At 42.2% G+C, this 11,922-nt stretch overlaps 1 non-coding gene across 1 annotated transcript; it reads right to left on the bottom strand.

The window, feature by feature from the left end:
* Positions 1 to 8,673: 8,673 nt before the first annotated feature.
* On the bottom strand, positions 8,674 to 8,748 carry Trnas-cga (transfer RNA serine (anticodon CGA)). Its single transcript has one exon. It is a non-coding gene; the product is annotated as a tRNA-Ser (tRNA).
* Positions 8,749 to 11,922: the final 3,174 nt, after the last annotated feature.

Here is an 11,922-nt window from a genome sequence, read left to right as displayed (position 1 = left end):
ATGTCGTCTTTGCAACGTCCTGCCAAAATAATATGTCGTAAATGTTCAGGTAATTTGATTAAGCAAATGCGGATGAGTTCTGAGGGGCTGTATGGGTTTGACAGGTACTGATTCATGTGCAACATGTCTTAAAAATATTTCACAAGACTGAAAAATTCACATTGTTCGAAATGTTTCGTCATTATGATACAATGTTTTACTCGGTCTCGTGTAGCTTGAGACCAATATGCTGAGAGGAAGGCATGATAAAATTCTGCTTCACTGTGGCAATCGTGAATGACCGATCGCATTCTTACAGCTGGTTCATTCTCTAAATAGCCACACATAAATTCTAATCTGTGCTCTAATGACCAGTTGGGAGGAAAACAATGAGAGAATTCAATGAAGCCACGCTTGTGGATGAATGTCGTTGCCCGAATTCTTAAATGTTTTGAATTTACTTGAAGTAATAAACAGCTTATAGTCAAAATCATGATGTCGGCGAGTCGCATGTCGGTCATTGTTACTTCATATCGGCGGTTCAATCTCAAAATTCAGTGCCCCTTGCAAATTTCTTTCATAAATTCCGAAAAGCCCTGTGTTATTATTTTGTGACTTTTCCATATTTCTAAGTCCCTCTTCCTCTGTTGGAGTGCGACTCTCCTCTGAAATATATAATTCTTGTATTACTTATGTCAACTGATCTTGTACTTCCCGAATTTCTCTTTGGTGTTGCGTATTAATTTGATTCTGATTTTGTATGAATTTCCTAATTTGTTCGTACTCTTCTGTGTCATTAAAGACTACCGGTTTTGTGTCATTCAGATTATCATCTACCTTCGTAGATAAATTATTTAGCTAATCCGATAGTTCAACTACTTTCTCTGATAATGAACTAATTTCCTCCATGTGTCTTTCTGAACCAATTTTCAGAGTATCAAAAAATGGTTCAAATGGCTCTGAGCACTATGGGACTTAACATCTATGGTCATCAGTCCCCTAGAACTTAGAACTACTTAAACCTAACTAACCTAAGGACATCACACAACACCCAGTCATCACGAGGCAGAGAAAATCCCTGAGCCCGCCGCGAATCGAATTCGGGAACCCGGGCGCGGGAAATGAGAACGCTACCGCACGACCACAAGCTGCGGACTTTCAGAGTATCTACTGTTTCCTTTAAGTTTTTCAGAGTTTCTGCAAGTTGCGTAACCGAATTGATCATTGAGGAGGGAAACCACTGTCACCTTTCAAAGCAACTCAAGTCTGTTTTTTTTTTTTTTTTTTGTGTCACCCTGTGCAAAAAATTACAAAGTTCCGATTGCCGGGAAGGTTTCTCATCAGCAGTGTAATACGCAATGGAGGGCGACTGTGGCCCATTCTACACGTCACAGTTTTATGCACTCGTTATTCTCGCTCCTAAGCGCTCGCGTCCCGCATATACTTCATCTCGCGGGGCTCCGCTAGGCATATTTAAGGGCGGCACGGAAAACGCCACCGCTACCGGCGATACGTATTCGGAGACGGCTGCACCACCATCGATTGGCGGCGGAGCGGCCGGCGAGCGGTTTTCCGGCGCCCCTCTTTTAGAGGCGCTCCCGCGGGACGGCGCTCCGTGGAGGAGGTAAATGGCGACCCGGCAGCTTCGGGCCGCCGCTATCTGCCGCGGCCGCCTTAATCCCCGATATGCGCCGCGCGCCGGGATTACGCCGACCTGCCACTTTGCGCGAAATCGTCGGCCCCGCCGCGTGTGCCGCTGCGCTGAAAAGCAGCCGACGCGCGGCGCGGCACCGTAAGCTCCCGTCAGCCGCGCCGTCCTCACGGCGGCGGCAGCTGTGTACGGCGCCACACGCGCCTCATTCATCCGCGCGTTTCTGCCTCGGTCGTCTCAAATTTACATCAGCTTTGAGTGGCTGTCCCTGCCGAGGAGCTTGCCCTGTCCGTCCACGTCTACAGCAGTTTCAGCCAGCGTAGCAGTCTGTCCAGCTTTCGCCTTCTGAAGCCTGTCTTGTTGTGAATGCCCTTTACCTGCCAGCTTTATACAGAACATAGAATCCTGTGTGGGTCATAAGCTGCACAAATGGAACAGATGTTGGGCAGACGTACAGAGACAAGAACGGCAACTGCGAAAAGAGAAATACTTCAACTCATCGACGAAACAAGGAAGTACACTAATGTTCAGGAAAAAACAGGACTACGACAATAGACGTTGGAATGTAATAAACTGGAAAAGCAGGGAAACCAAGGCGCAATGCAAAATATAGGAAAAAGAATGACCATCAGAAGGACTGAGCCAGTGTACAGAAATGTCAATTCTTTTGCCAGTTTGAAAGCAATGGTATCAAACTTAAAGAGTAAAAAAGGAACTCCATTGTCCCATGCAGAGGAGAGAGCGACAAGCTGAAACTGCATCCTGAACAGTCTCTTTGAGAGTGTGAAACTGTTGAAACCATCGAAAGTGCCATAGGAGTCGATATTGAAGACATATTGGATCAAGTACTACAGTCTAACAGAGCTTTGCAAGTTTTGCTATCGATTAAGACGAAACTCATATACAACAGTTCTTTGAAATTTTCTAAATTCATGGGAGGAAGTCAACTAGGTCTGTAAAATCTATGTTCTAGAGATGTACCACACATGATTAGCAAGGATTGTCGGACAGTCAGTTAAACAGATCATGCATGCAAATAGCTGACAAACACAGTATACAGGAAAGAAAATTCAGGATTTGTCAGGCAAGCTGTTTAGCTTTAGAAAAGGTAAAGGCACCAGTGAGGCAGCTACAACGTTCAGCTTGATAATGGAAGAAAGGCTTAAGAACAAACAAAGACACTTTCATAGGATCTGACAACCTAGAGAATGCGTTAGACACTGTGGAATGGTTCAAGATGTTCGAAATTCTCACTAAAACAGGTATGAGTTATAGAGAAAGACGCAAGATGTACAATATATACAAGAACAAAGAAGTAGAAATAAGAATATAGGGTCAACAATGCATAGTCTTATGCCCCTGTTGTTCAGCCCATGCATCCATGACGGAATGAAGCAAATGAAACGTTCAGGATCCGGTCTAAAATTCAGGGGGGTGGAATTTTAAAGATAAACTATATTTCTATCCATAGTGAAAGTCAGGAGAAATTTCTGGATCCGTCGAATGGAATGGACACTCTGATTAGTACAGAATTTAGATTCGGAGTCAACATTAAAGAAACGAAAGTAATGTGGAGTAGCACAAGTGGGATTAGCGACGAAGGTAGTTTCAAAATATGGGGCATGAAGAAGGTGAAGTGAACAAATTCTTTGGTATTAGAATCAGAACACACGTGACTGGCGAAGCAAAGATTTAAAAAACAAACTAGCACAGACAAAGAGTGCATTCCTCGCCTAATATACAGCATCTACCCTAATCTGAGGAACATATTTCTAGGCATGTATGTATGGAGCACAGCGTTGTATGGAGCTGAATCCTCCACTGCGTGATGAAAAGAGGAGACTCGAAGCGTTTGATATGTGGTGCTATAGAAGGATGTTGAAAATTAGGTTGACTGGTAAGATATGAAATGAAAAGTTTCTCCACATGTAAAACACATCGACAAGAAAATGGGGCAGAATGATTGAACACGTATTGAGACATCGAGGAACAGGTTACGTGACAGGGAAGTTGTAGAGGGTAAAAACTGTAGAGGACACAGAGATTTTAATATGTCCAAAAGAAATATTGAGGGCACTAAGTGTAAGTGCGACACTGAGATGAAGAGGTTGGTATGGGTGAATGAACCTATGGCAGGCCACTTCAAACCTCTCTGGATACTGATGATATAGAATAAATAAAATTCTAAACTATGCTGTGGCCAGAAATTGATTATCGGGAAACAATATATCAGTAATATATTGGTGGTCACATTTGTAAACTGCTTCCATATTGTAATGAATTCGATCCTGTTGGAACGTGTGGTGGGAAATGTAGGCTTGTCAGGTTGGTTGCTACGAATCCTCACCCCAAGCGTAAGGTTCGCAAACGGAGAGCAGCAGCGAGTCTATTTTCCGCGATCGTAATACAGAGATTCTCCGTGTTCAAATGCAACCGGAACGATGAGTTTCAGACCCACGACTCTTGAGAGAAGTTCACGGTCAGAACCTCGACCACAGCGCATACTGGCTTGGAGCGGAGCGTTCTTGGTGGACAGACATTGTCTGACCACCGAGACGGATCTAGTGAAGAAGTTGTTCCTCATTGCCTCATAGCATTTGACTGGTGCTAACCCGTCTGACAGCCGCTGGCGGAAATTCATCGATGGAGTGAACTCTGGCACACAGTGTCCCAGTTCGATCAAAGCAATGCAGTTGAATGATACTGACTGACTCTAGCGACCGACCAAGCGGATGGCAACTAAGCGAGCATGATTCTCCAGACCCCAGACCCATTTCCAGCTCGACAATCGTGGATGCCCTTTACCGGCTGGGTGTGCGTCTTGTAAGGTAGACGCGCCGAATGTCTTGTAGTCCCTCAGTAGTCAAGCTGAGCTGCCGTCCTGGATACCAGAAACACTGGTGGTTACCGACGGGGCATGATGCTTATCTATTAGTTAGTCATCAGGCAGTGACCTGCAAGAGGTGGCTAGTGTTGTTACAGTACTGTGCCACATCGTCCATTAGACAAAGGCCACGTTTCAAATTTCCGAGAATGTTTTTTTGTATAAATTTGTAATATTTCTCAAAATATTCGTCTTTAACATCTACTCGCATTTATATGTCTTCGAATCAATTCTGGAAACATTTTTTCCACTCTGACTATGGTACCCCAAAAATACGATTTTAGAAGGATTCAACAGGTTCTTGAGGTGGTGAAAATCGGTATCCATGCATTTTTGTTTGACATGAGGAAACGAAAAGGCTTAGGTAATAGACCTGGTAAATGTGAGTGATGAGAAATTCGATGTTTTCTCCGCGTCATAAACATCTGATGTGTTACGTGAAAGCTGAATTGCCATGACGAAAATGATGAGACGTTTTAGGTTTTCTTCCCTGACTTCATCGTTAACTCGTGGAAAATAAATTGTTGGGGAATATTCAGCATTACATGTTCTTCACGCAAGACCTCAATGGTTGCATGTTCAGTCTACCAAAAAATCTGGAAAGAGCTTTCGTTGGACTTCAACATGTGTAGGGATGCAGATATCTCATGGTAAGCCACAAGCAGAGCTTAACGGACATGTTTCACGCAGCTTCAACTTCTTCTACTGCATCATTTTTTCCTTCTTTTTTTCTGGAGGCGGGTGGGGGGAACTACTGTTATTTCCATCAACCATCACTAAAATTCATGAGTAACGGAAGTACGACCACGACGGAACTTGCTGTCCAATGCTAGAGAGTATTTTATGAAGAAGACTGGCTTCCGAAAGGTCAATGAATCGATCCCAGACATTATTTAGTTAAGCATTTGAGAGAATCATAAATAATCCAACAACACACACACATACTGGTGATCTCCGGGCCATTTTCTGTACCGTAACGTCCCATTTGCTATCCTGTAAAACTCAGCCAGCATCCCTCTATAATAAGTGAGATGTTCAGCTCAGATAGAGGAAGAGGTGTTAGTATTGCTATGTATAGCTTTGGGGGTCAGATTCTCTAGAAAAGGAAAAAAGAAGAGGGGAAAAACGTAGGTTGAAGGTGTTACGTGGAATGTTGGATGTTTTATAATCATTATTACTATTTATTGTTAGTATTATTGTTGTTATAGACGTTTTAGGTTTTCTTCCCTGACTTCATCGTTAACTCGTGGAAAATAAATTGTTGGGGAATATTCAGCATTAAATGTTCTTCAACGCAAGACCTCAATGGTTGCATGATCAGTCTAACAAAAAACCCTTTGTGGATCACGTGAAGCTTGTACAGTTGTTCCTGCGGTTTTTCTATGAGACTTTCATTTTCTCTCCCTTGGCTTTCTTTCTTTCATCCGTCCACTTTGAACTGCTCCTTTCGGCTCTTGACTCTGGCTGAACTTCCCACTTGTCTAGTTTGCTTCTGTAGATGTTACGGTCTGCATTGTCCTGAATGGGGAGTTGAGCATCGGTTAAGTCTCTTCAGACTTGTTCGGCCCATGTCATACCTTTAATGTTTTCAGTGGCTGTGAATATCTGGCGTGTGAGTCTATACTCGTGGAGTCTGTGTATGTGCCAATAAAATTTAATGCATCTTTTCCTAATGTGAGCAGCAATATTTGAAATTCCCTCTGTAATTTTGTTGGTTTGCAGCCTGTATCCAGCTTAAGCTTTTCATCATCCAACGATTTTCCTAATCATCTTTCGTTCTTCGTTTTGTACATTTTCTAATAGCACCTTGTTGTGGAGCGACAAGGTTTCTGCTGCGTATAGCGCCTCGGGTTTGATGACAGTGCTGTAGTGCCTTATTTTTGCATGCATGGGCATGCACTTTTTGTTGTAATGTTCGTGTGTTCGACCGTAGGCTCTCTTTAATTTCTGTGCTCGAGTTTCTTGAGATTTTTTTTGTAGTCCAGTCTGTTCAAAAATTTCCCCCAGGTATTTAAACTGTGGAAGTCCATTTATCCATCCAGATTTTGTGGTGAGATTCTGTACGTTTAAGAGTGTACACATAAATTCCGTTTTCTCAACATCAATTTGCAAGCCAACCTTCTCGACGCATTCCTTGAGTATTTATATTTGATTTATTGCATCTTGTTCATTGTCTCTCAAAACTGCAAGGTCATCTGCAAAGGCTAGGCAGCTGACTTCAGTTTTCCTTCCAGTCTTCACTGGTTTCCATAAGCTACATTTTCTAAGCTCACTCCCTCATTCCCTTATGACTTTGTCCAAAATGGTATAGAACGGAATTGGAGATAATACGTCTCCTTGACTTATTCCAGTTCTGATCTCAAAATATTTCGAGATTTCCCCATGCATTTTAGTTCAGAGGTTGTGTTGGAGAGCTTTTGTCCAATAAGCTTACGTGTCTTCCGGTCAAGTCCGAGTTCTATTTATTTGTATAACTTTTTTTTTACCAAACCCCTACTCTATTTTATCTATGTAATCGATGAATGGCCGGCCGGGGTAGCCGGGCTGTTCTCGGTGCTTCAGTATGGAACAGAGCGACCGCTACGGTCGCAGGTTCGAATCCTGCCTCGGGCATGGATGTGTGTGATGTCCTTAGGTTAGTTAGGTTTAAGTAGTTCTAAGTTCTAGGAGACTCAGATGTTAAGTCCTATATTGCTCAGAGCCATTTTTGAACTATTCCAACTGATTATTTCGAATAGTTTACATTTGTTAATAAAGAAATTATTTCCAGCTTCAAAATAATTTCTGCAAGACATATGCGGGCGCCATGTTTTGGAGATTAGATATGCTTCTAATATTTTCTATGAATATGAAAGAGACAGAAATGGGGAATACAAAACGTACCAGCCCAATATTTGACCGAACCGTTTTGTAATACGAGATATATTAAGCATCCCTTTGATTAAATAATAAGATGACTGACACCTGTTGGAATGCTGACCCCGCTCTTTCGATCGCTGTTAATAGTAACAATAGCTGTAGCAGTTTTATAGAGCCCATTTGCAAAGATTCGACATCTTGGGCCCTGTGAACTGACAGGGTGATCGCTGACCAAAGCGGTAAAGCGTCTTTAACTGCAGAAGATGGCGTTGAATCATGTGTTATTCTGTGATCATTGCGTTTTACGGGCGGGCGTGTAGGAAACAAAGGCGCCAAGAAATGAAACTTGTTGCGACCAGTGGAAGCATGACCCCCCTGTTTAGTTTCTTTTGTTGAGCTGTGAGAGGCACTGGGGTTCAGGGGTGTTACAATGATGATTTTAAAGTCCCTTAGGCTTTTATAATTACTGTTTACGTTGTTTCTGGTATTTCGCGATTTTTAATCCCTTAAATTAGTCGACTTCTCTATATTCATAAAGAAACAAAATTTTCTTTGTCAATGGTTGCTTGCAGTACCAGACAGTGTTTTGTATGGCCAATTTGGTTAAATAAACCCACGTAGTGTTTCTTGTGAGATATGAAGCGTTTCAGTGATGTTCCTCCAGCGTTTCAGAAACTTTTGCAAATGTAATACACCTAATTGTGCCAACTCATGTTTGTGACTGCATGTGGTGCTGCAAAGTGTTTCTTGAAGCTTATGGTGTCTTCTTCACGACTTAAACTGATTGGAGACTGATCGCTACCCGTTCATTGAGCGGATGTATACTTTCTCTTATTCTGTCTTTGCCTAACTTAGGGGAACGTGTTTACATTCGCGCCCAAAGGAGGCAGCTCATCCTACGCCAAATGAAGTGGGTCGATCACGCTCACCGATTCAGTCGTGCGCTGGCGTTAGTTGAGATATTTACACCGGTGATGGGCTATACTGCCGTATGATTCCATGTATGATATCATGTTATCCCTGATTGGGGAAGTGCTGCTTGCAGCCTTTTACTTCTGCCGCGGTTCCTGCAATCAAGGACTGCCTGCCAACTGTGAGCAGCATCTTAAGATGGTAGTTTGTCTAAGCTGATCAGTTTTTGGCACACGACATCGAGGGGCTATGGGACCGTTGCTCGAGGACGCTCACGGTGGAAAAAATTATTTGGTGTGAGCTTTTCACCAAAAGTGTCTCTGTGGATTCGCAGGAAAATTAGTATTCACCATTCATTTTATTGAAACATCCTGGCAGATTAAAACTGTGCTCCGGACCGAGACTCGAACTCGGGACCTTTGCCTTTCGTGGGCAAGTGCTCTACCGACTGAGCTACCCAAGCACGACTCACGCCCCGTCTTCACAGCTTTAATTCAGCCAGTACCTCGTCTGCTACAATTTTATTACTGCTTGCTACGGTTAATATTTCATTTGTCTGTTTGTAAGTTTCATTTGTTGTAAGTGGTGACATTTCCCTTATCTCTCTGGGTCGAAAGGTATCCATTAAGTTTTTTAAATTACTGCCTTGCTTAAGACTGGATGGTCAGGTAACATAACTAATGATGTGCTGATTAGAATTCTTAAGAAAATAAATATTGACGCAACGACTAGAAGACGGGAAGAGTTGATGGGACACATTACGAAATGTCAAGAGCTCACCAGTTTGGTATTGCAGGGATGTGGGGAGTAAGAATCGCAGGCGGAGACCCAGAGATGAATATGAATACAGAAAGCAGTTTCAGAGGGAGGTGGGTTGCAGTAAATCATAGATGAAGATGCTTGCACAGTATCGTGGAGAGCTGCATAAAACCAGTCTTCGGACTGAAGACCACAACAACAACAACAACAACAACATGATGTTTTTGGGAGTGCCAATGTAGAACAAAGTTTCAGCAGCGTTTAACCATGAATCTTTTGAGTATATTTGTTATAATCTCTAAATATTTAAAATATATAATTAGCGCCTCCCGTGTTTTGCTAGCAATACTTTATTACTTGTTTAAACTGATTTCTGAACGTCGTAAATGTACATTTTTAACGGATTTTCTTTCACTCTATTATAGTTCTGAATAATTTTTTATAGTAACTGTTATTATTGTCTCAAAGATTCAGTGCGGTGGTTTTAACGTTACTAGTGAAAGTGTAGTATCTCGTTAATATATTCACGTAAAAGTTGTTTAGTTTATTCAATCAATAACACCTTTTTACTCTTTATTAATCTTTCAGATATTGTTGAAACTGAATCAAGTAATGGTTCGTTGATGAGCGAATGCGGATATATCTTTTTCAAGAAATTGTATGTGTGTTATCTTCAGTCGAGGACTAAACTAATAAATCCTGGTGCTGTTACTATATTATTCACACTTTACCACTTAACCGAGTTCAGCCTATCAAATATTTTCTCGTCAATTTGAATGTGTAATTTTTGACTCTTGATCGAAGTTTCTTTGCAGGTCGACACACGTGGCGCTAGATAGGTCTTTGAATGTCGCGTGACATTTTGGATCCCTTACACTGCTACTTTTGTTTCTCAGCATTGTTTCAGTAATTCTGCGATGTAGCTACCAGTCGTTCGCGAGTACGACTGATGCAACTTAACAGAAGTTTCTTTGGAATCCAGCCACATGGGTGCATGTATGCTGGTTGCTAGCAGAAAGAATTCTTGTGGCCTTCCCTAGTTAATATTTCATCTTCTCATTATTCCTGAAGTACAATGAAATTATTCATTCCACCACAAGTATGTCAGACTGTTGGGTAGGCGACGATTCTTTCATTATCTGTGTCCTCCTGTCCAATGATGTTTCCCTGCCTTGAGTGAATATGGGACTAAAATTCAAACTACTTTAGTGATGATGCTGTTCATAACTGACCGCGATGGCACAAATGAATCTACTTAGGAACGAAGTTGCTGTCCTTGTATGTCAAGGACAACAATCAAACGAAATATCCCAAGCAGCAACTGACATCAATAATGGTCCAGCGAACATACTATTCCTAGGCTCTTGCAGCTAATATTGACTGATTCGCACATTTAAAAGGACATCCTGCATAAATTATTACATCGTGTCAGGATTACATACTTATTCCGCGTGCCCGGAGTAAATATTATGTTTCTATTAATGGAAAATGGTTTGGTGTAGCTCTTCACACTAATGAGTCCTATGAAAGGCTCTCCATCTCTGCGTAACTACTGCCACCCACATCTGTTTGAGCCTGCTTACTGCACTCCAGCCTTGGTCTCCCTCTGCAGTTTTTACTCTTCACATTTCCCGCCATTTCAAAATTGATGATTATGACGCGTGTATCAACAGCTCATTCTTTTAGTCCAGACGTGCCTTCACCTCGATTCAGTACCTCTTCAATAGCTATACAATCTACCCGGCTGATCTTCAGCAGTCTTCCATAGCCCCAAAGCTCCGAAGCTTCGCTCTGGTATGAACTGTGTATCATCCATGTTTCGCTCCCACATAAGGCTACAACGTTCTGAGAAGGTGTCATCATACATTAATTTCTTAGATATTAATACATAAAATAAATTCCAAAAGAAAAGGGTAGGTAGCTCTAAGATGAAAATTGTTTTGAAGACATCGTAATGCGATTACTTACTGAAGAAGATGTGATCCCTAAAAGCGCGCGGAGATCCCAACCTCGCCGATAGAGGGACTTGGGCTCACATCCTCGTGGCGACAGAGAGCAGACGCACGTGTGTCGACTGTAGTCAGTCGTGGTAAATTCGGTGAAATGGTGGCTTCAAAAGATGAGCAAAGACCTGGCGCGCTTCTTCACAGCGGAAGAAGTGTAAGAAACAGATCTTCATAAAATGGTGGAAGTGTACAAAGAGTACTGCATGCCCATGCAAAGGTCAAGGCGTGGCTCAATCGGTTCTAGGAAAGGGGGACGTTGTTGGCCGAAGGTGCACATAATGGAACGCCACATCGTGTTCTTGTTGTCTGCTGTGGTCTTCTGTGCGAAGACTGGTTTGAAGCAGCTACTCCATTCTCTGCAAGCCTCTTCGTTTCCGAAGAACTACTGGAATCTGCACCCTTTTGAATCTCTTACCTTTATTCGTATCTTGGTGTACCTTTACGTTTTTAGCCGTCACACATCGTTCCAGTACTAATCTGGTGGCCCCTTGACGTCTCAGAATGTGTCCCTTCAACCGATCCATTCTTTTGGTCAAGTTGTGCCACAAATTGCTTGTCTCCCAACTCTGTTGATTACCTCTTCATTAGTTACGTGATCTACCCATCTAATCTTCAACAGTCTTCTGTAGAGCCACATTTCGAAAGCTTCTATTCTCTTTTTGTCTAAACTGTTTATCGTCCACGTTTTACTTCCATACATCGCTATACTCCAACCAAATATCTTCAAAAAGACTTTCTAACACTTAAATCTTTATTCGACGTCAACAAATTGCTTCAGAAATACTTTTCGCACCTTTGCCAGTCTACATTTTATATCCCCTCTACTTCTGCCACCATCAGTAATTTTTCTGCCCAAATACAAGAACTTACCT

Source organism: Schistocerca serialis, chromosome 6, assembly GCF_023864345.2.
Source record: "Schistocerca serialis cubense isolate TAMUIC-IGC-003099 chromosome 6, iqSchSeri2.2, whole genome shotgun sequence".
NCBI classification, from domain to species: Eukaryota; Metazoa; Arthropoda; class Insecta; order Orthoptera; family Acrididae; genus Schistocerca; species Schistocerca serialis.
Note: the sequence above shows the minus strand (reverse complement) of the source record. Positions and strands in the feature narration are given on the sequence as shown.